At 34.0% G+C, this 25,927-nt stretch overlaps 2 long non-coding RNA genes and 1 pseudogene across 2 annotated transcripts; all 3 read left to right on the top strand.

Moving 5' to 3' along the window:
• Positions 1-11,146: 11,146 nt before the first annotated feature.
• LOC123914918 lies at positions 11,147-14,546 on the top strand (annotated as a pseudogene).
• A 362-nt stretch (positions 14,547-14,908) lies between these two features.
• Positions 14,909-16,681, top strand: LOC123913631. The gene is made up of 3 exons (XR_006811681.1): positions 14,909-15,015; positions 15,805-15,939; positions 16,116-16,681. It is a non-coding gene; the product is annotated as an uncharacterized LOC123913631 (long non-coding RNA).
• Positions 16,682-21,079: 4,398 nt separating this feature from the next.
• On the top strand, positions 21,080-21,425 carry LOC123913632. Its single transcript, XR_006811682.1, has 2 exons — positions 21,080-21,169; positions 21,273-21,425. It is a non-coding gene; the product is annotated as an uncharacterized LOC123913632 (long non-coding RNA).
• Positions 21,426-25,927: the final 4,502 nt, after the last annotated feature.

Here is a 25,927-nt window from a genome sequence, read left to right as displayed (position 1 = left end):
TCCTTCATCAGATGCACCACTTCCAAATCCCGTTGTCCAATAACAGTCTTGATCTCATCACCCACTACATCCAGAGCATTGCAGATTTTTGCCTTAATTAGTGACACCTCCATATCCACATCAGAGGGACACACCAAGAACCTGTCCTGAATGTGTGATAACCTAAGTAAATCATCATAAAGCTGATTGGAGAGGTTACCAAAAGGGTCAGAGGATGGGGGTGAGATATTGGGAATGGTAGAGTGTTTTGTTGATTCATTAGCAGGGTTGTCAATGATGACAACATCTGTTTCTGAAGGTTTAGGGGCACAAGTGTGAATACGCTCAGGAGAAGCATGTTCAGCACTTGGATTAGGTTGAGGTTCAGGAGATGTGTCAGGAGATGTGTGTTCAATTGTTGGTTCAGGGGATATAGGTTCAGAGAATGGTTCAGGAGATTTATGTGGAGAAGGTTGTTTGGTGGGAGAGGTTTGTTCAGCAGTTGGAATATCTGGTTGAGGTTCAGATGATGGAATGTCAGGTGATTCTTTTTGTGGTTGGGGTTGAGGTTGAGGTGATTTTGTTTTAGAAGGTGATGAAGATTTGTGGGTTTCATGAGTAAGAGGTTGATTATTGAGAGGGTCAGGGCTAAGATGTTTTTCTAGTTCTGAGAGGGGGTTATCAGAAGTTGAAATGTTGGGAAGGATAGTTCTAAGAGGTTTGGTAAACCCTATTCCAATTTCAGCTTCTTTAAAGATGTACTTAGGAGACTTACCTTTGGGATCAGGAACTTGTTTCTAATGCATCCTAGTACTCAGAGTTTCCTCATCAGACTGAGTTTCTGAATCAGACTGAGTTTCAGAAGAGTCATTTTCTTCACTTTCCTCTTCATCAATAACAATGGGCTCCTTTGATGATGTTGCAGCAGCTTTTCCAGAAATAGCTTCATGTTTCCTTTTCGTTCTTTGCTCAGCAATAGTTTCTTCTACCTTAACCTTCTTCTGAGCAAGAAGATCTGGTTTTTCTTGTTCAGCTTTCCTCTTAGGCTTCCTCTTAGGATTGTACATGTTTACAGGAGCTGGAGGGACCATACTCCTATCAACAGTAAACCCTTCTTTCCTAAGAACTTCCAGATAATCTTGAATGATGTGGTCAGCATCCATTTCAGAGATTACTGGATATCCATCCACATACAGGCGATCTTCAAGACGAGCTGTAAACTCTTGTGGAGGTTGAACCAATTTTGATGAAATGAGACGCATCTTGGTTAGAAAACTTGCGTTCAGAATTTCAGGAGTAAACTTCTTTTCCACAAGTTCTGGATGGAACTTCTTCAGATTATGAACAACATGACCTTGATAAAGAAGATCTGAAAGTAATCTTGGATAAACGATGGTTGTTTTCCTCTGAGATTTGCTTGAGAAGATTGCTTCACAGATCCTCTCAAAGAAGTATTCTCCCAGATTCACCTTCGTTCCTTTCAAAAGGAAGTAAATCAGATGACGATGAGTCCAGGAGATTGTATCAGTACCACCAACTCTTGGACTGATAGCAGCTAGTATGATCTTGAATAGCACTCTGCAAACATCAGTCAAACCCTTGACTTTACCCTTCAGTTTCAGATCTATACACATCAGATCCAGAAGATCATCTCTATACCTTGTGTCCTTCTCAAAAGCATCTAACTCTATCCCAGAGTTGTTCAAACCAAGCAGAGCGTTGAAGTGAATAGGAGAGAAGGCCAGATTCATACCACAGATATTAGACCTAATCTGTTTTCCAGTAAACTCCAGTAAACCCATTTCTTTCCTAGATTTACCTTTTAAACTAGGATCTCTTTCAATAGCAGCACGTTCTTCCTGCTTAGCTTCAAACTTATCAAAGACCTTAGCCTTCATCCAGAATTTCTTCAAGAGATCTGGGTAAATAAGACCATTTAGCATGTCGAAGTACTTATCCCAGCCTTGAGTGGAGAAGTACTGTTTCACATCGAACCCGTTCGCCTGTAAGCTATCAAAATCTATCATCTTCTCAGAGAGAAAGGTGAGTTCAGATTCTGGAAACTCCATTTCGTTCCCAACGATTTGAAGATGTCTGAACATGAACGGAGGAATCTTTGATGAAGAAGAAGACGAAGAACCAGCCATGATGGAGTTTAGGTATGGGTTGGAGCTAACGTGAGAGAAAGAAAATTTTGTTGGAGGTTTAGAGAGAAAAGAAAGTGTAGGTTGTGAGAGTGAGAAGTGTGCAAGTGTATTGTGTAAGTTTTATTTAAATGCATACAGTTAACACAAAAATGGCAAATTTGGGAAGTTACACTAATTGACAAAAAAGTTGAATACCAAAAGTCATCATTAACCACCCACTACCTGACACACGTAGACCACGTGCAGAAATTTACTCGGTAACTGCTATTTCAATGGACAACTGTTCTGTAGCGAATACTAAACGTTTTCCATTTAAATAGTTCAGAGCCTCTGAGATTTTTAAAATACTCTATCAGAGTTAAGTACTTCAGAGCTTGTGTTTCAGATGTTCTGAATTATAAGTTCTGATATACATAACCTCTTACACTTTAATTGCCAAAAAAAATTTTTTATTCAGAGATTGAAAACATGTTCAGATGTTTCTTTATAAAATCAAATCTTTCAACAGGTAAGGCTTTAGTAAATATGTCAGCCCATTGATTTTCAGTATCAACAAACTTAATATCTATAATGCCTCTCTGAACATAATCTCTGATAAAATGGTGTTTGATTTCAATATGTTTGGCTCTAGAGTGTAGGATAGGATTTTTAGATAAATGAATGGCTGCAGTATTATCACAATATAAAGGAATATTGTGACTGCTTACCTGATAATCTTCTAACTGATATTTTAACCAGAGTTGTTGTGTGCAACACTTAGCTGCTGAAATGTATTCTGCTTCTGCTGTAGACAAAGCTATAGTAGTTTGTCTTTTACTAGCCCAGGAGATAAGATTTTCACCAACAAATTGACAATTGCCACTTGTGGATTTTCTTTCAATTTTATCTCCAGCATAGTCAGCATCACAGAATCCATTCAGCACATAATCATTAGATTTCTTATAAAGAAGTCCAAGATTAGTTGTTCCTTTCAGATACCTAAAGATTCTCTTTACAGCAGTAAGATGAGATTCTCTAGGATCTGACTGGAATCTTGTACATAAGCAAACACTGAATAAAATATCTGGCCTAGAGGCTGTCAGATAGAGTAAGGAACCAATCATACCTCTGTAGACCTTTTGGTCTACTTTTCCTTCATCTTCTGACTTGCTCATGTTGGTAGTTGAATGCATAGGAGTGTTCATTATTTTGCAATCATCTAGGTTGAACTTCTTCAGAAGTTCCTTGGTGTATTTTGATTGATGAACATAAGTTCCTTCCTTCTTCTGATTAATTTGAATTCCCAGAAAGAACTTCAATTCTCCCATCATGCTCATTTCAAATTCATCCTGCATTATCTTAGAAAAATTCTTGCACAAGGAAGCATTAGTTGAACCAAAAATAATATCATCAACATAAATTTGAATGATTAAAATGTCTTCTTTGGTTGTTTTTCTAAAGAGTGTGCAGTCAACCTTCCCTTTCTCAAAACCCTTTTCAAGAAGGAAATTACTGAGTCTATCATACCAAGCTCTTGGAGCTTGTTTCAGACCATACAGTGATTTCTTCAATTTGAAAACATGTTCTGGGTTTGAGACATCTTCAAAACCAGGAGGTTGCTTAACATACACTTCTTCAGAAATAAAACCATTTAAGAAGGCACTTTTAACATCCATCTGATACAAGGTTATTCCATGATTAACAACATAAGATAGAAGTAACCTGATTGCTTCAAGTCTAGCAACTGGTGCAAAGGTTTCAGTATAGTCAATCCCCTCTTGCTGACTATAACCTTGTGCAACCAATCTAGCCTTGTTTCTTACCACTTCACCTTGTTCATTCAGCTTGTTTCTGAATACCCATTTTGTTCCAATAATGTTCTTGTGTGAAGGTTTGGGCACTAGAGTCCATACATCATTTCTTTGAAATTGATTCAGCTCTTCTTGCATTGCCACTATCCAAGCATCATCTTTCAGAGCTTCATCAATCTTTGAAGGTTCCATCATAGAGATAAGACCAACTAAGGATTCCTCATTTCTTAGTTGAGATCTTGTCTTTCTTGGACTATCCTTGTTGCCTAGAATCAGTTCCTCTGGGTGAGATGATTTGTATTTGAAGGTATTTCTTGGGGGCTCATCATCTTCAGACTCATCATCATCCGGTTCAGCAGTTGCTTCAGTTCTTTGATGTTCAGAATCAGTAGGAACTGTTATGTTCAGAGGTTCTTCAGAGAATGGATGTTCTGAGTAGTTTGGAATATCTGAATACTGATCCTCTGATACCTGAAATCTAGACATACCTTCCACAAGCTCTGACACTTGGTCAGGCTCTTTGTCATCAAATTTGACATGCATAGTTTCTTCCACAGTGTGTGTTTCAGAAATATACAGTCTGTATGCTTTTGAGCGTTCAGAATATCCTATAAAGATACCCTTATAACCTCTAGCATCAAATTTCTTTAGATGGATTTTGTTGTTTAAGATGTAACAAGTACATCCAAACTGATGAAAATAAGAAATGTCAGGCTTTCTTCCCTTGAACAATTCATAAGCAGTTTTGTTCAATTTAGATCTGATATAGATTCTATTTTGAACATAACATGCTGTGTTTACAGCTTCTGCCCATAAAAATTTTGCTACATTAGTTTCATGCATCATGGTTCTGGCCATTTCTTGCAGAGTTCTATTCTTCCTTTCTACAACCCCATTTTGTTGAGGAGTTCTAGGAGAAGAGAATTCATGCAAGATGCCATATTTTTCACAAAAGTTTTCAAAAGGTTCATTTTCAAATTCTCCACCATGATCACTTCTAACTTTTAAAATAGTGTAGCCTTTTTCATTTTGAATTTGTTTGCATGAAACACTAAACTCATCATATGCTTCATCTTTTGTTCTTAGGAATTTTACCCAAGTCCATCTACTGTAGTCATCAACAATCACTAATCCATACTTCTTTCCATTGATTGAGGCAGTGTTAACTGGTCCAAACAGATCAATGTGAAGAAGTTCCAATGGTCTTGAATTTTGTAATCTTTCCTTTTTGACAAGAACCACAAAGTGAGTTTGAGTGATACTTAATTTTTGGTAAACCTCTGACAAGGTCAAGCTTGCTGAGCTTAGAGATTAACCTCCAGTTAGCATGGCCTAACCTCTTGTGCCAGATCCATTTTTCTTCACTCAATGTCAAAAGACACACAACTTTTTGTTCATTCAAATCAGAAAGATTTATTTTATAAACATTGTTCTTTCTCAGACCTTTGAATACAATGGAGTTATCAGATTGTTTAGACACAGTACATGATTCCTTATTAAAGACAACTACATAACCATTGTCGCAAAATTGACTTATGCTCAATAGGTTATGTTTGAGTCCATCAACTAACCAAACATCATTAATAGATAGGGAAGAATTACCTACTGTACCTGTACCTATTATCTTTCCTTTTTGATTACCTCCAAAGCCAACAGATCCTCCATCTTTCAAAGTTAACTTGGAGAATAGTTGTTTGTCACCAGTCATATGCCTTGAACATCCACTATCCAGATACCATGAGTGATTCATGATACTTCTTTGAGTGGTAGGCTGTATGAGAAACAACTTTAATCATTGCGGTAGAATTCTTCATCACAGTTAATGATAAAGTCATCCCAGTATTCTTCCTCTCCATTTCTCAAGTTCTGATTGGTAACTTGAGAACTTGTCAGCCATTTGTCTAGGACATAAGCCCTTCTTCCTTTGCATAGGACTTGTTTCCATGCTCTAGGTAGGACATATCCTTTCCTAGTTGGTAAATCTGAATGGTACATTATTTCAGCTTTTGGTACCCATCCTCTGGGTCCACGCTTGTTAGTCCACAAATGCTTACTATGTTGTTTAGTGTTAGAGAAAGATCTTGGTTTGGAATAATAACCTTTTTGAAATTTTTTCTTTGTTTGAGATCTGTTATTATTCCAGGATTTGGATTGTTTATGATTCCAGGGTTTGTATTTATCACCAATCCTATGTTCTGATTGATTATATCTACTGACTCTAGAATCATAAATAATCTGAGTCCTGTACTGCATCTGAGGTTTGGAGTTAGAATTTTTTCTTTTCAAAACTTCTGAGCTTTTAGATTGACTAGCCTCAGGTACTGAAGTTCCTTTGGTTCCAGAATTTGAAGTCTCAGATTTTGAAGTTTTCAGAACTTCTGAACTAATGTTTTCAGGTTCTGAACAACTTCTATCTTCTGAACTTTTCTTTCCAGATCCTGAGGAACTTGGTTCCTCTGAGCTGTCAGCTTCTAAATCACTCAGATCATCATCCTCATTTTCAAAAGTACCAGGATTCTTTCCTTCTTCACTTGGTGGAACAACATAATAAACCCAAGATTTTCCAACCTTTTTGGCAAAGGTCTTCAGCTTTGAATATGTTCTACCATATTCATAGCCAAGTCCTTCTCCTCTATGTCTCAAAACATTATAAATTCTATTAGCAGCTTTGCTCTTCCCAAGGTTGAGATGCACAAACTGTTGAAGAGCTATTTCCTGCTCATCAATAGGTTTGTGACAAACAACACAACCCTTTTCAAAGTCATTCACTCTATTCAGAGTTTCTTGATATAGACCTTGAAAATGTTCTGCCTGTTCAGTCAGAGTGTTAAGCTTTTCTTGTAAAACTTTTTGTTTGCTTAACACTCTGAGATGTTTCTCAATGACCTTGTTAAGTGCAGTTATAAGTTGAGATTTAGAACAGTCAGAAAATACCTCATCTGTCACTTCTGAATCTGATTCTGATTCATCCTCTGAGTCTGCATCTGAGTCAGTTGAAGCCATCAGGGCTAGATTTGCCTCTTCCTCTTCCTCAACTTCTTCCTCAGATGGTAGTTCTTCAAAAGTAGCCATCAGACTCTTTTTCAATTTGCTCTTAAATTGTTGCTTCTTTGAGCTGTATCTTTTGCTTTTGTCTTTAGCAGACATTTCTGGACAGTCAGCAATAAAGTGTCCTGGCTTCTTACAGTTGAAGCAGTTCTTCTGATCATCCTTTTTGCTGACAAAATTTCTGGAGCTGTTTCCTCTGAAATTTCTTTTGTTAAACCTGTTCCATTGCTGAAACTTGGTGAATAAAGCAAACTCATCTTCACCCATTTCCTCCTCTTGGCCATCTGTAGAAGATTCCTCTTCAAAGTCAAGAAGCTGAGTCTTAAGAGCTTTAGAAGGAGTCCTAGTTGACTGTAAAGCCACAGACTTGGACTTCTTCTTAGCTTCTGAATCAGCATTCAGAACCATCTCATGGCTTCTGAGATTGCTTATCAGAGCCTCAAGACTCAGAGTCTTGAGATTTTGAGCTTCTTCTATTGCAGTGACCTTAGGTCTCCAAGCAATAGGAAGACTTCTCAGAATCTTCTGAACATGGTCATAGGTGGAATAACTCCTCTTAAGAGCTTTAAGACCAGATACAAGGATTTGAAACCTTGTAAACATAGTCTCAATGTTTTCATCTTGTTGCATAGTGAATAGTTCATATTGCCTTATCAAGAGACTAGCCTTAGCCTTTTGAACCTTTTCATTACCATCATAGGTAGCACACATAGAATCAAAGATAGATTTAGCAGTAGACTTGTTTTCTATTCTGACATAATCTTCATGTCTGATAGCACCAACAACAATGTCCTTTACTCTATGATGCTTAGTGTAGATTTTTAAGTTAGCCGGTGTGAGTAACTTTCTATGCTCAATGGACAATCTTCCATGTTCATTTAAGTTTTCAAAAGTTACTCCCAGCTTAACCAAATCCCACAACTCATGATCAATAGCAGTAATATTGCTATACAGTCTTTCCTTCCACCACTCAAATAATGATGCATCACTATTGAATATAGGGGCTTTTCTGTTGCCACTATGTTCATGTGATTCATTACTCAAGTAGTCAAAACCAAAAGCATTTCTAGGACCACCACCAGCACCACTGGCATCACCGGCTTCACCGGTTGTTCTAGTGCTACTATCGTCTCCTCCAGACATGGTGTTCTCACAAGATCTTTACTGTCTCACTGTTAAGTGAAAGTAACAGACCAGTGCTCTAGATACCAATTGAAGGTGTGAAAACACAAGAAGGGGGGGGGGGGGGGGGGATGAATTGTGTTTTAGTCAAGTTTAAAACTTTTTCAAGTTCTTAACTTAACTTCAACAGCCGCGGATAAATAACACAATAAAACAAGTTAAGAGATAGAGAGAGATCACACAAGCACTTTATACTGGTTCCTCTCACAAAACGAGAGTAGTCCAGTCCCCTTGCACTTCCAAGGGATTTCACTATAATCACACAAGATTACAACTGCTCAAGCACACAAGCAAGAGACTTCACCACAATGCTCAAGCACACAAGCTTAAGACTTCTCAAGTACAAATGTAATGAAAAATAGAATGAATACAACAGCTCTTAATCAGAACCTAGAAGAACAAATACTAAATATTTGAACTAAAAGTGCAACAACACAGTTCCGAGGTTCAGAGCTTGTTTGTGGAATTCAGAGTTTGTTCATGCGTGTTAATAATCCTTGATAGTCTTTACAACTGATTCCTTTAGTATATATATAACTAGAAAAGAGTCGTTGCAAAGATGACCGTTGAAGTAGATAACCTTTTGTCTTCAAGCAGCCTGTCTTGATGCAGTTTGGTTGTATCTAAAACTGAGTAAGAGTTTCAGGTACTTTGACTACTGCAGAGAAGACTTTCCTTATTCAGCTAACACAACTGATGACCCACGTTCTCAAGAGAGGACAGACAAAAAGAGAGTAGCTGTTCTGATCAGGCTTGAAAGGTCCTTTTCTTCATTGGTAGAAGAGTTGACTTGCAAAAGAGAATCTTTACAAACTTCAAGAAGATCATCAGAGTTTGATGAAGCTTAGACCTTAAGAAGTTCTGAAGACTTCATCGTCTGAAGATTACAACTTCTGAGTTTCAAAATCTTCTGAACGCTTGCAAACTTCTGAACTCCTTATCTTCTGATCTTTAATCAGAGTTTAATTGAATCTAAGTCCTGCACACTTAAATTAAATTTTTAGTCCTTCCAATTGTTTATTAATACTTTGTTATCATCAAAACCTTAAAAGATTTAGGGGCAAACATTTTTAAATCAATTTTGTTCCAACAAAGTCAGCGTCAAAGATAGTTTTATTTCTCCACTTCCATAAATACCAGCATGTTGTCATGAAGGTGGTCTGCCATCTATATACAGTGGCGGAGCCAGGAATTATTTTTTGGATGGGCCGCTAAAAAATTATTTATACTATATATAAAGAGGATATATAAGTTTTGGTGTGAACTTTTTATAATACCAACAATATCCTTGAATTTTTTAGCAGCAAAAAAAAAACTTTTATTAACAAACTCACCATAACATAAGACACATATTTTTTTATTAGCCGCAAAAATCTTTTATTAACAAACTGATCATAACATAAGACATATATTTTTTTTTTTTACATAAGTTAGACACGGGAACGCGCCTTCCTGGTCCGGTAGTAACATATAAATTAAATACAAAAATTATATTATATACAATAATTAAAGTTGTAATAAATATAAAAGGTGATCACTCAAGATGAAATACCATAATAATAAAAAAATTGGTCATTCGAGAATTAAAATGCGCACCTTAAGATAATATTTACGTGTACCAAATGATTCAAAATAATTAATAATTAAGTTTGAATTAATACTTGCAGAAAATTGATCTTCAAAAATTATATTTTTTGTTATATTATATATATACTAAAAAAATAAATATAATCCAAAATAAAAAATTATGCTTTATTCACACAAAAAAATTAACAAAGAAGATAATAGTGGATATATAAATATGAAAAGCTAATTTTATAAAAACAATGTGATTAATGTAAGACTTTAATTTTGTCTCAAAGTGATTTTTTAAAGAATAAAACAGATACAGTAAAAAAAAAAGAATAAAACAGATAATAGCAAAAGGACTCGAACCCAAGATACCTTGCAAAGGTGCCAGACAACTTAGCCACTCGACCGAATTCGTTGTTGTGAAATTAGTACGCGTTCGCTGATATATGTATACAGTCACATAGTTTAATATATGTATAGGGATACCCTAGTAATTTCACTTTTTTTGGGGTGGGCCATGGCCCTGCCTGGCCACCCCTGGCTCCGCTACTGTCTATATATGCTCGTCCCAACCTCTTTCCTATAAATGTTATTGAAAATCCAGTCCCTACAATCAAAGGAAAAGAAATTAGTTATAAAATTAGAAGGCACAATATGAAGCCATACCTGAGTTGCCTGAATGCAGTCACGAAGCACATGAAGGACAATCTCGTCTTCATTCCCACAACACGGGCAAGTAGGAGATATTCCACTACCCCATCTACTTCTTCGAAAATTAGTAACGATGCACCAATGCGCAGCCAACCAAATGAAGGTTTGGATGCGATGAGGGCCAAGCCATTTCCAAAGAGTCTTCCAGTCTCCCTCAACCTTCGAACAATTTTGATGTTGCAAGGATTATTCCCAAATAAACACCTAAAATGTTATCAATACCCAATTAAACACCTAAAAATCTGTTCACTTTGTGGAGAAAACATGATTATTCCAAATGATATTTAGTCCTTATCCCGCCTTTTTTTTTATATTGACTTGCCTTTTGTGAAGTAAATTCATGTCAATATTAAAAAACCACTGCCTTGCCCAAGAAGAAACCAAAATTTGGCTTTATGTTTATGTTTATGATGATACGTTGCTTATAAACCTCTCTTTCATTCATTCCGATTCATTCCGCCGCATGCATTCCGAGTTTTGACTTCCGCTGATCCACTCTCGCCCTAGGGTTAGGATTCTATCTCTCTTTCTATGATACATTCCAATCTTTGCTTTATGTTTATGATGATGCGTTGCTTATAAATCTCCGATCAAGGTCTTTTGTATGCATGATTATTTTCAATTCATCTAGTTTGTTTGTTTATTTGTTTGTTTGTTGCTTCTCATATTCCCTACTTAACTAACAACATTCCACGTTAGTCATTGTCTCATACAACAATGGCTAACTTAGCTTTTCCCGGTATTGATTCTCACACACAGATGACTGGGAAGACAGATATATGGTCACTTGTGATTTGCTTAATGAGTTGACCAAACCCACTTTTAGGGCCGATCATGATCTCGAACTTAAATTGAATAATATCATCATACAACAACTTAAAGATGTTGCTGGTGATGTTTCTGGACTTGCTTTAAAATGGTACAAAATGGACCTAATAACCACCCTAGTGGAACCAATTTTATATTATCATATCACTCTCCACATTCCGCCTTTACCAACGCTTAAGAATCTGGTTCTCTCGAAGGAATTTTGTTTATTGATAAAATAAGATGTTAATTAAGGGTTTTTGCTCTATTATTAATATCTGCAAATAAATTTGGTTGGTTTTTCAGTTTATATTTTTGGGTACAGTTAGCCTCGTAGCTTTGTGGTGCAATATGAGCTATGCTTGCTGCCAGCAGCACTCTACTAGTTTCTTCATGTTCACGGCATGGGATGCGAGCTAAAATGGGGTCATATTGATTTTGGGCCTTTTCGTTTTCTGGTCCATGAGCTACTAGATTCTTCTCGTCATGGCAATAATGCCGCATTACTAATTGTCTGCTTTTATTTATGAACTTGCTTAGTTTACATTATTTTGCTGGTTTAAGTGTTAATAATATTAGCTCATTGGTTTTTTTTAATTATGAATCTTCTTTTATTTGAATGACCACAGGATATGAGCACTGAAACTAAATGTAAATGTCTGGATATTTTATGTGATGTCCTTCATATGATTAGCTCATTGTTCTCAAGGTAAAATCTCTTTTAGATTCATAATCCACTGGTCCTGTTATCATTTGCATTAAATTATGGTTGCTGCAATAGCAACCTCATTCTACACTGCAGAATCAGTAAGGTGATTCACAAGTTGATTAATGCAATTTTTTTATCTCTTTTTAGATTACGATATATTTACTTCTGGTAAGTAATAACAAGAATTTATTATTATGTACCTTCTGGTATGATAGAAATGTATGATTTGAACTACATCCGAATGCAATTGAAGCTTCACCAACAATTTCAATAGGTAAAAATAAGTTTGTATGTAGAATGGGATAGACCAATTTAACTAGTAGAACTCTGAGTTGACCCTTAAGTTCCCATAAATCAAGTAAAAAGCTTTAAATGGTTGAATATATGTACAAATTTTATTTGTGGATTGATTTTCATAAGAGCATTTAGACACGTGCACTATTGTATTATCATATGAACTTAATGGGTCCAGCTCAACCAGAGGCAGAGAGGCATTTTTCGAGGTACCACTTTTGTCCTGTCCTATCAACAATCTTGTTTCCAATTCCCTTCAATGTCGTGATTATTTTATTTTTCTTGTACAGAAATTTAAATTTGCCCTTTCTGCTTTGATCCAGACAGTGACCTAATAAAACTTGGCATTGCAAATCAGACAACATTGCTCAAGGGAGAGACTGAAGAGATTGGTTAGCTTTTATCTTTTTAGTAGTTTGGGCAAAGAGTTTCACTTGTGCTCTGTTCATATATTTTAATTAATTCTTATATGTATTTTGATGATCGGTTCACAGGGAAACTGGTGGAGAGGACAATGATGCGCATGTATATGGTGTGGAAAACGTTACTGAGTACTTTATAAGCTTCAACACAATTTGTGATGCTACTCAGGTATTTCCACTTCTCTAGTTCTTGATGTTATTGCTTCAACACAATTTGTGCAGCTCTTAGCCAGTTCTACATCGCACTGTTATGCATAATATATATTTTTGGCCAGTGGCCATTCTATATGCCTTCATTCTAATCAAACAGTTATTTTGAATTTCCTTTTAGGAGCGACAAGATGCTATTTACAAGCTGGTGGAGAAAGATATGGATCGTATGTTAGTAAGTTGTTGGTGGTTGGAACTCGAATAATACATCGCACCTTCAAGAGATAGCTGAGGAACGCAAAATTCCTTCTTACTGGATTGATAGTGAGCAAATAATTGGTCCAGGAAACATAATAACACACAAATTGAATGTAAGCAAACTGTTTTATAAGCTTCTTAGGAAATAAGCTGAAAGCAGTTTATGGACATTTCATAAACTGTTTTCGTAAACTCTCCCAAGCGGTCTCACAAGTGCTTATGTCAATAGATAAACTCAATCAAGTCAATTCAAAGAGTCTTTATACCTCATGTCACCAACTTTTATTAGTTTTTTTTTTCACTATTAATAATAATGTTTATAGTTTCATCTTTCAGCATGGCGAACTTGTGGAGAAAGAAAACTTTCTGCCAAAGGGTTCATTAAGGATTGGTGTAACATCTAGTGCATCTAAACCAGATAAGGTATATTCTCTTGCTTTGCATGTGAAGTGATAAACACTTGTTCCCTTCCATTGTTGTTCATTTTTTGTAAATTTCATCGGCATAGTTCTGCTCATGCAATTAATATACTTTCGGCCTCCATTGTAAACCAACATGAAGCAATGTTGTCAAAATGAGGTTATGGTGGTGCTATAGCGTTTATATCATAGCGGAATTTAAAAAAAATCATTATTGTTCCTTGATATGCTATTTAGTAAAAAAAATATAAAATTTTGAAACAAGTACAAATTGTTTTAAAATAGTCTTTATTGCTGCGTTATAGCGCTGTAGCATAGCGGAATTTGAACAAATCTCCATTTTCTGCGAACCACGATTGACAGACATGAAATGACCGGTGCAAATGGTCTGTTTCATATTTAACTTTCAAATATTGTGCTTTGGCAGTTTATGTTGATAATATTCGATTCAAGTTCGTTTAATACTATTTTGCATCATTAGATTTCACACAGGTCGTGGAAGAAGCATTGTAACTCGCGTAAAGTAGGTTTGCATACATACATTATTAAATGTGTAAATGACATGTGAGACTTGAATTAAAGGCTATGTTACAATTCAACTTTTAGAATTTATAAATGAGAAACCTCAATGTAAAATGAAATAAATTCTTCCATTTATTATCATAGACCAATAATCTATTAGCACTAAGATCATCCATGCATTTGTAAACTCTGGCTGCAAGGACATGAAAATATATCTCTATTGATGGCATGAGAAATGGAATAACTTAATACAATCTCTATTGTATGTTTCCTCTGCAAATTACTGTTCACGGAGATATATTATGTTAACTTAAAATTTAAATTAATAATGTATTGGGTTAAGTTAACTTAAATTTTCGGAAATATAATTCTTTGCTTGTTATGAAATGTTTATATATAACCATTTCAATTGAAATGTTTTTAAATAACCATATTTTTCATATAAAAATGCATAGGGTGAGATTGGAATGCAGCAAATGGGATTGCAGCAAATGTATGGAATTTCCTTCAAAGCCGGTTGTCCATATATGATATAAGGCGCTTGTATTTGATTAATATAATTTCTTTACTGGAATACTATGCATTTAATTATAAGTACCCTCTACTTGTAATTGCTTAATCATATGAGTTCAATGATATATGCCATTGTTAAATCTCTTGCTTTAGTTTTATGGTTTGAGTTTGTCTTCACTTTTGTAGATTGGTGTCTACAATGGAAATCCCGGAGTGACAAATGGCGAAATTGCATTGAAGTTTTTTGCATTGGATTGGCTAGAAGTTTGTCCTATAAGGGATGATAAAGTCATTAAGCACAATAACCTTTTTCACCACATTCTGGTTATATTTTATCTTAAACTTTCTGTTGCTATTTGGTCTTTCTACTCCAAAATATATTTGTTCATAATATGAACAACTAATCTGCATTTTGAGTTTTTGACTACATTTTAGGCCAAAAGAGATAAAGAAACTGGCCTTTAAGTTCGTTTAAAAGTCCAAAAGAGCAAGGTAACCACAACATTTCTATATTTAAAGTTTTTTCTTTTCAGAAATGTCATAGCATGTTTGAATCTAACTACTAAGTATATTCCCAAACTTTTTGGAACTCGACAACAAAATAATGTGCACATGTCACGGTGGATAATACCTCTCTAATACCATGTTTAAGTTACTTGTTATAGATAAAACAAAAAGAAGAAAATATAATTATGGTTAAAAATAATTGATAATAATACAAAAGTCTAAACACTAACTCCTAATTATAGGGATACAAGAGTAATGTTTTAAAACCCGGACCGGTGATTGGCCCGATCGAGGCATTGAGTCACTGGTTCACTGGTCAGACCGCACGACTATTGACCCGGCTGATATAAAAAATTTAAATATATTAACTTGAATTTCATAACAATAAAATGTAATAAAAAAAAATTCCCTTCAAATTTTTTTTCAATAAAATTTCATATATTTAAAAGAAAAACCACAAAAGCTTCTCATTTTATCAAAAAGCATCGATTGGATGATGATGATATGGAAATGCAGACAGCAGAGTTTTCCACAGAGTTTTGTTTTCTAAGTTAACGGAGGTTGGAGAGAGATGACGGAAGATAAGTCCATTATATTAATTAATCCAGGTGTCACGATTTTATTGGGAACAGTTCCAACAGCACCTATAGCACAATGTCTAAGTTTTGTCCTTGTATTTTGCTGAAAGTATGGCTATTGTTGGTAGAACCATAACTACCACTAATTGGGTGCATGGTACTCTTGCCTAAGACTCGCTGACTTGTTAATATGCAGATCTAAAGAAGCATAGATGGTGGAAAAATCTTATAAATGTCTTCTTGAATACATTTAGATCAAATGATGACCTGATCTAATGTTGCGTCAGTGCGAGCATGAATATCGTCTAACACTGCGTCATGTTCAAGACAAGTTTGTTTCTCTCTCTCTTTCTCAATCTCATTTATTTTATTCATTCAAATCTGATTTGGTGATGTTTTTGCTTCGATGTGTACATTTTTTGCATAAGTTGTTTATCCTTTGATATTTGATTTAGAACATGATTTGAAGGTTAATTTAATTGCTTGTGTTACTTTCTGTTTGTTCAGAGGTCCAGTTCATCCAGTCGGAAGCTCTTCGCCTTAAAAAATTCTATTTGTATCATAATGGTTTTGTTAGATTAGGTAGACATAATAACCAATAGAGTAACATTTGGGACTTAAGTGAGATTTGTGATCACAGTGGTTTGTTTTTTAGTAAGTGACTATTTATGGTTGTGTCACATGATATAACAATGAAGTCATTATGAGAAGAAATTTGACTTGGTGCTGAGATCATATGCGACTATCATGGATGCAGGTACTTTTTGGTTTATTTTGTCAAAGAGCCTTCTTGTTTGGAGTGTCTCCATCACATGATACAATAATGATAAACTTTCTGTTGGATGAAAGGAAGCTAGGAGGTGTGGGAGTCTCTTAGACCATAATTATCGCCTGCAATTCCATAGTTCCTACAGGTTTTCCAAGTTGCTTGTGTCAGGGCAAACAGATATTTCATATTTAATGGACGTGCTTTATATTGAATTGTTGGCACGCAGAAGCACGTCCTTTAGCATTTGCTGGATCATTCAATTACAGTAACAAATTACCAACTATACTATAAAGAAAGATTGCAAGGCTATATAATTTGTAACTTATGGGTCCACTGGACCCCTTTGAGAGTTTTTGGTGAGTTGTATGAATATTGGAGAAATGTGATTGACTTGTTTAAATAATTGGGAAGTGTGAAATAATATAAAGAATGAAACGGGATCCACTTAAAGAAACCCATATGAGTTCATGGGATAAGAGCATCCACAATGGATCACTCCAACATTGAGTACTTAAATGAGTCCCAAATGGACACATCACTAATTTATTATTTTTTAATAATAATACCTAATAGGTACTCAACCCCTCCAATGGAGCACTTCTTAAAAAGTTCTAAAATGGGTATCATCAATAATTCCACATCATTACAATAACTTATTATTTAATTATAGATTTTATAATATAAATAATAATGATAAAATTACAAAATTAGTATGTACTATTTTTTTTATAATTCGAAAAATAATTAAAATTCAAAATTTAATTTAAAATAATATTCCCAAATTTTAAGAATTACATAATTAAAAAATAATTTAAAATAACATTATAGAATTTTAAAAACAATTAATTTTGTTGATCATCATTCCCAAAACGTTGCCAAATATGCTCGACAAGATCATGTTGAAGTTGAAGATGAGGTCGCATATCTTGAATTTGTGCTCTTCTTTGAAGGTATGGTGCGAGATTTGGATGAGGACCATTATGTGTGTCACTTGTTGAAACATCATTGTTGGGGGCTGATCATAAGAATAATTAAAATGACCAGCATACATGTGTCGTTCGTCTTTCACAATCATGCTATGCAATATAATGCATGCATATAATATATGTTTAATTGTATCCAGGGGCGGATCTACATACAGTTGAGGGTGTGCAGCTGCACCCCTCAACTGTTCTGCACCCCTCAACTGTTAAAACTTTGCATGTATAATCTTGTATTTTTGTTCTTTGCACACCCTGAAATTTTCGTTTTGTACTCATGACCAACTATTTCTATCACAAAGAAAGAATAACGGAAGAAAAATAAGTGAATTAAAAGTTTATTAGTTCATAAATTGAAAAAGAACAGAGTAGAAGAAATGAGAAATGAACTAGAGAAGATGAAGTGTTGCGACTACAGATTAGGGTTGTGTGCGCGTGTATCTACTTATGTTGTGGGCTTGGGCCAATAAACTGCTTTTTTAAAATATCACTTTGGAGTAAGAGGTAGTCACCAAGAGAAGTTTATTATATTTTTCACCGGTTTATGCATGATAGTTTTTGAACAAATTGGAGTAAAGGAAAAATTAAAAGTTGGAAAAATTCATTATTGTTTTTTTATGGAAACGTTTTGCCACTATATGCCATTCAATATAGTCATGATTAATATTATACATAGGTGTAGTTTTTTCTACAAATTTTATTGTTATCGAGTGATGTTACACCGACCAATAACAATTCAACGAATACACATTTTTTAAAATATATAGTTGGATTGTAAATTTATATCATATAGACCACTCATGTTTAGTTTTAAAGAAATCTGAAATCATTTGGTATATTATTGTAACCCAACAAATTAACGGTTTATATAATTTTATTGAATACTGTTAATCTTAACAGATCTCAAAAACATATCAACATACCCATAACTCAGTTGATATGAACGTTTCAATTTGCATAGGCCAAAGTTCGTACGCAGAATTTCTTACTTAATTATTCACTTTAAGGGTGAAATTTTATGCCGCTATGCAACTTGAAAAAGAAAAAAAAAAATATCGTTAAATTTGCACCCCCTGATCCAGGGTCCTGGATCCGCCACTGATTGTATCCATATGCCAATTACACACCGGGCCACATACAATTGCGAATCGAGATTGAAGCACTCCAAATGCACGCTCCACGTCCTTTCTTGCTGCTTCTTGATGTTGGGCAAACAATTTTCTTTTATCTCCTTGTGACATTAGAGTTATCTTGACAAGTGTAGCCCATTGTGGATAAATACCATCGGCCAAATAATACCCCATATTATATTGGGTTCTATTTACCGAATATTGCACCAACGTCTATATAGTTGACATTAAATTTTTTTAGAGGCATGCCAATTCAAAAATTGTGCTTTTGAGATGTACAAAAAAAAATTGTGTTTTGTACCATTAATTCAAATTGAATATATAAAATAAAGTGGGCTCATGAAAAAAATATTTTAATGAAAAATAAGGTGGGTCCAAGAGGAGATAGAGGGTTTTTATTTTAGAAGTAGTACCTAATAGGTACTCAAATGAGTGGTACTCCAATTATAGTACCTAATAAGTACCATACGTACGTAATAAAGTTACAAAGTGTATTAGAATGAAAAAAACTAAGCTGTATATAGATATAATTTATGTTTGTCTCTATCGTGGGCCTTTTTTCCAGATTTTTCACCAAAAAAATCTATATTTCCAAAAAAAAAAATCTATTTTTTTATCTTATTTGTGTTTGTTTCAGGTTTTTTCAAAAATCATTTTAGTAAAAAAAATTATTTTTTCATCAAAATGAGTATCTATCTTCAATAGCTTTTATCAAAATCCATTTTTTATCATTCATCATCCCTCACCATCTTAAAAAAATAGATTTTAATAATTGTAAACAAACGGCAAATAGCTTTAAATTGTTTTCAAAATATCTATAGAAAAATGATTTTCTTGAAAATGATTTTTTTTAAAAAAATCATTTTTTAAATCTCAAACAAACAGGCTCTATATTGAGCATTCTTATGTTACCAATTGTGATTTGCACTGTTTGTATTGTAATTTTTCTATATTATCTTTGATTAAGCAGGGCTTTATAAGAATTTCATTTACTAATGTGTTTTGTTATATATATATATATACTACAGGGGCTACAATTTATTTATTTTTTAAAAAAAATCAAAAAAAAAAAATTGACACAAAAAAAAAAATCAAAATTAGTGACTGATTTTTTTATAAATTAAACAAATTGGTCGCAAATCGGTTGCTATAATCAGTCGTTGGTATCAGTCACTAAATCAGTTTCTACAGCGTCGGACAATGCATTGCATAGAGCGTCGCAAACTCAGTATCTAAGCTAGTCGCTAAAAAATCGGTTGCTAATTCAGTCGCTAAAAATCGGTAGCTGAGTTGGTCACAACAGAGTAACAACCACAATTGTTGATGCTGATTTTAGACGGTCGCAAAATTGGCCGCTAAACACGAGATTTCTAGTAGTGGGCCAACAATGATGGCTTTTTTCTTAACTTTGTGTCTTCTAGTGGTGTGATTTTCCGCAATAGCTCTAGTGCTTATTTGGGGAGCTTTTGTTGCAAACAGAATTTCTCATCGGTTTTATATGTTGAACGCACAACTATTATTTTGGTGATTGAAAATGCTTTTGATAGATGTTGGCTCATGGCTTGAATGGAGAATAATTCTCAGGTTGCTATTCAAGCTAGTAAGAATATTGACATTGTTCCTTGGGACATCTAGAATAAATGGAAAAATTGTTTCTCTTTCCGTATGCAGGTGATATATTCTCATATCTTTAGAGAAGGTCATATGTATGCTGACAAAAAGGCGAATCATGGTCATCAATTATCAATTTTCTTTGGTGGGATTCCTTGCCTCCTTTTGTTTTGGAGTAGACGTGGGTTACCTATTCTTAGGTCGTCTTCTGTTGCAAACTGAAATTTCTCATTAGTTTTATATGTTGAACGCACGACTCTTATTTTGGTGATTGACAACGCTTTTGATAGAGGTTGGCTCATGGTTTGGATGGACAGTGATTCTGAGGTTGCTATTCAAGCTAGTAAGAATAATGACATTGTTCCTTGGAACATCCAGAATAAATGGAAAAATTGTTTCTCTTTTCGTATGTAGGTGATATATTCTCGTATATCTTCAGAGAAGGTAATATGTATGCTGACAAATAGGCGAATCACGGTCATCAAATTATCAACTTTCTTTGGTGGGATTCCTTGCCTCCTTTTGCTTTGTAGTAGACGTGGATTACCTATTCTTAGGTTGTCTTAATTTATTTTCATTTTCTTCTGCTCTCTATCTTCTTCTTTTTTACCGTTGGGTTTGCCCCCCTCAACTTGTAATTACTTTTTTCATTGTATATAGTATACACATGAGCACTTTATAGAGGATTAATACTTAAGAAGAACTTGTCGTCATCGAATATTATTGTATTGTTATTTTTGAGTTTTCCCATGTTTATCACGAAAGGTTATAAATGAGATAAAATTTAATGATAAGAGAGGTTAATGAAAATTATTTATGTTAGATTGTTTATTGAATGATCTAAACGGACAAGCATGACACATATGCACGTAAACGACTTTTAATAATGACAATAATTTTCAAATAGCTTTCTTGCATCTCCAAATTTGAAATAACTTATTTATAAATTTATAGAAAAGTTTAAATTTTTTACATCTCACGGAGAAATTAAAACTATGACTATTCTAAAAAATAATTATGTTATGATCGTCTTAATTTTCTTTATTTTTATTGTAAGGGTTTTAAACTTCGGTATGCACATGTTCTCATCTTTTTAAACTTTTATACTTTAACTTATACATATTTTTTCATCACATTTCGCTAACAACTCTTACCTTTATTTTATAATTCCCAGGAGATCCTTTTCCTTGTAGTAATGACGAGGAGTGTGAATCATATTGTGGTACTCTTTTCATTGAAATTTGTAGTAATTATCAATGTAGATGTACACGAAAACAATTACGTTGAAAATATATTATTATATACAATGTTGTAGTTTTTATGATTACTTTTATATTTTGATTTATATTACTTAAAAGTTTCAATAAAAATTGACAAACGCTAAAGCGCATGAATTATATTATGCAAGTGTTGTCAACTTTGTTTTCTTTCCAAAGATATATGAAAAAAACAATGTGACCGCATAATAATTATCATATACTTCGATGATGAAGAGTTATAATGCTAGTTTGATTTATAAGTTTTTGAAATTCTGTTTGTCAGGGGACAAATGTCTTACACGTTTTATGGGACAATTGTTCCTTTTTTATGATGTTTGAGAAAACGTGTATAACAATTGTGATGCAGAATATTAATAACAAAAGCAAGTAAAAGACATAAATAATTGTTAACCCAATTCGATGAACCTACACATACTCTGAAGGATATCAATTCAGGAAAGGAAGACCACTATGTCGAATTAATACTTAGTCTTACAACGAACAACAAAGCATATTGTTGTTTGTGCCTTTTCTTAATCCTAGAGTACCTTCTACTTAGAGGTTCACTCACCCTAAATATGAGAACCTACCGATTTCCCTACAATCACCAAGCCTGAGTGATCGTAACTTCTTTATCATGATGATATGTTGAATGACCTATTCAACCAGAATACTACCTAACTCTAATCTTAACACCTAATTTGTAGAGAATGCTAGTATGACCTTGCACAATGGGCACAAGATCTTTGACTCGCAAATTCCAACTTTGATCTAGAGATTCTTCAATTTTTGCTCGTACTTAATATGTTTGCTTGAGTCTTCTTATATATAGATGCAACTCATGTTGATTTGCTTGAGTTTGAGTTGCATCATGATAGGAATTAGTTTTAAAACAAACTATGTTTTAACACTAACTCTATAAGATAAAGATTCAAATAATTCCTTTCTTAAGTTAGTTATGACTTCAAATCATATCTGACATATATGTTTGTTAACAAACTTTTGTAACAAATCTTTAATCATCAGACAATCTTTAAATCACGCTTTGTAACAACTTGTAGAGAGTTTCACGCGCACTTTCAATATCAGATAATGTGTTCTGCGTGGTCCTACTCAAGCTATAACATATTTTCAACATGTTGTACCTGAACATATGTCCTTTACATGTTAATAGTGCTAGGCAAGATGTCAAACTCAAAATGAGACATCGTGTCCAACATGTTGCACTTTGCACAATAAGTTGTTTTAGCATAATGCAGCCAACCATAAGAACTACAATTTTATTTGATAATTTAGAGATATAATTATATACTTTGCGATAACAACTAGAGAATAAGGAAAATAAGAATAAAAGTGGCAATTTTTGAAAGAAGAAAAAAGTTTTATATGAATTTTACATAAATTGTTATAATAATAGTTTGTATTTATATACCTTTTCACATATCATGATTTCACAAGTAATGATATAGCACCCACTACTAATTCAGATTGGGAATAGGAACGTATTTAGTACTTTTTTTTTTTTTAAATACATTTTTCATGTAACACCCCTTTTATTCTATTTAGCAATCTACTTCCTCCGTCCCAAATTAAGTGACACAGTTGACTATTTCACGCATGTCGATACATAATTTTGATGATTAATATTTTTAATTATATTATAGTAAAAATTATAAAAATTTGATATTTTGAAAATACTCATCGAGACGAATCCAACAACATCTTATATGTCAATATTTATTTTTATTTATTAGTAAAAAAAATATGGTCAAATCAATATATGTGAATAATGCAATATAGTCAACTATGTCACATAATTTGGGACGGAGGAAGTATTGATTTGATGTAGCTCTCCCCCGAACCTAAACCTAATCATTCCCTTCATTATTTTCAAGTTCCGATGCTTTAGGCAACCAATTAAGTGCTCCAAAATTTGCTTATAAAAAAAATGCTCCAAAATTTTATGCAAAAATAATTAAGGTTACCAAAAGTCATAATGTGCATGCAACACAGTCATCTTAAAATGGTACTCCCTCCGTACTACAATATACTCCATCCGTCCCAAAATATAAGCAAAGGTTGGTCAAGAAAAGTGAATGTATTTGGTCCAAATCTTTAACCAAATACATCAAATTTCTTTGACTCACTTTTGTTTATATTTTGGGACGGAGGGAGTATGTCATTTTGGGGGGAAAAATTGTACCACAATATATGTCGCTTTATATTATCAATGAAATATTTAATGTTATTTTTTCTATTATATCCTTAACTATTTATTACCCTATCTTCTTTCAATTCTTCAATTTATTTTTTCCATACCATAAATGAATGACAATTTTGTAAATCAACTCATAATCTCTATTTTCCATACAACATTAATTATTTTTCTTAATATGTGTAAAAATGTCAAAGCGACATATATTGTGGTACGGAGGGAGTAATAATTACGTTGCCGGCTGTTATGCTTATTTTGCTAATTCAGTTGCATGCGTGCTATTAACATGAGAAAGGAGTAGTGTTTTAAACACCGGACCAGTCATCGAACCGGTGAGGTATTGTGTCACTGGTTCATTGATCAAAACACTGGGTCACCGGTCTAATCACATGACTAAAACTGACAAAATCGAATACCAATTAAATTGTATATATATATTATTTACGCCTTCATCAATTATTAATCAATTAACAAAAAAAATGCACTTGTGACATAAAAAAGTGTTTAGTTTTTTTTTTCCTCTCTCTCTCTCTCTCCTGTAGACCTTCGTTTTCTTATAGGGTATTTTCTCCCACCCCCGTGTGGAAAAACATTCCCACACTAGAACATCGACCCGTGCGGTGCACGAGTCTGATTAGCTGTAAGATATATAATGATTAAATATGATATGATAATTCCAATAATGTAAGGTATATGAAAAAAGTTGAGTAACATTAAACGATAGTTCAACAATAATTTTGGAAAAATATTCGTACAAAGAAAATTATGTTATATTACGGAAGACTTCCTTATAAACCACATTCGAAGTCTTAGTCGTATCTTCACTGTCGTCATCGATGATCAATATTTTTAATTCTTTTCTAGAAGTAACTCTTGAAATTGCAACATACAACTGACCATGTGAAAACACTGGCGACGGAAGATATATCCCAACATGCTTTAAAGATTGTCCCCGACTCTTATTAATAGTCATCGCAAAAGAAATCATTATAGGAAATTGTCTCCGTTGAAATTTAAAAGAAATTCTCACGTCAGATGGTGTCAGAGAAAATCTAGGTATGAAAACCTGATCACCAATATTACTTCCTGGAATAATTTTTCCTTCAAGAGCACGTTTCCCAATCTCGTAATAATAAGTCTTGTTCCATTGCATAATCCTAATTTTTTATTCAAATTCCTTAATAGCATAACTGGAACTCCAACTTTAAGTCTCAACTTGTGATTCGGAAGTCCCGACGTAGAAATCGTGTTCAAAAATTTGGGAGTATGAACATCATCCACTATTTGATCGTCTACATTCTGTGCGAGTGGAGTATCATAACTCAAATATGTTTTTTCTTCACCAAGAATTAAATCCAACATATAATCATTTATTGTGTCGACTATTGAATTTTTAGGAGCTAGTATAGCTCTATTTTGGAAATACGTTATATCGTTCATGTTTTGTAAAAATTGGTGATAGGTGCTTTCAACGATAGAAACAAGAGAATCACCTGAATTTGAAATCAATAAATCTGTTGGAATGTCAAGTTCTAAATCATCGTCGTTGTCATCTCCAATTTCTCCATCGCCAACACCCAAAACCCATCTAGAAAACAATCTTCTTTGTTCAACGTCTGCACTCGAAGCACCACCGAGAAGCCTCATGTTTTTACTCAATGTTAAAACTTCACAAAAATTCCAAAGAACCGAAGAATTAATAGTAGCATGAAAAACTTTTGGCCTTGTACCTTTGGGTATTACTGGTAGAATTTGTCTAAAATCTCCGACAAAAACGTACAACTTTTCCACCAAAGGGAATGTGTTTATTTTTTTCATCAACAGACTTGAGAATATCTTTTAAAGTTCGATCAACAGCTTCGAAACAATGTTTGTGCATCCTTGGTGCTTCATCCCATATAATGAGCTTTGCTTTTTGTATTAATAGCGCCAAAGGGCTTTTAGGAACTATGGTACATGTTGAAAACTCGTCAACATTTAGAGGAATACAAAACCTTGAATGTGTTGTTCTACCGCCAAGTATAAGCAATGCAGCGATCCCACTTGAGGTAACTGTTAAAACTATCTCACCTTTTGAGCGTAATGCGGCTGACATGACCCTCTAGATAAATGCCTTCCCTGTACCGCCATAACCATAAAGAAAAAACAAACCAGGTTTGTTTTCGTTAACTTTTGTCATGATTGTGTCATGTACTTTACGTTGCTCTGAAGTCATAGTTGACATCAATCTAACATGTTCATCAGCTAATGATTGTCTGTTATAATTCAATTCATCGGGTATTAAATTATTTTGTGTATCAGGAACTAATGATGTGTCTGCTCTAGGCATTGTAGGATAATCTTTTAAACTCTTCC

This window comes from Trifolium pratense, linkage group LG3 (genome assembly GCF_020283565.1).
Source record: "Trifolium pratense cultivar HEN17-A07 linkage group LG3, ARS_RC_1.1, whole genome shotgun sequence".
Lineage (NCBI taxonomy): Eukaryota > Viridiplantae > Streptophyta > Magnoliopsida > Fabales > Fabaceae > Trifolium > Trifolium pratense.
The sequence above is the reverse complement of the archived record's forward strand: the minus strand, read 5'-3'. Positions and strand labels throughout refer to the sequence as shown.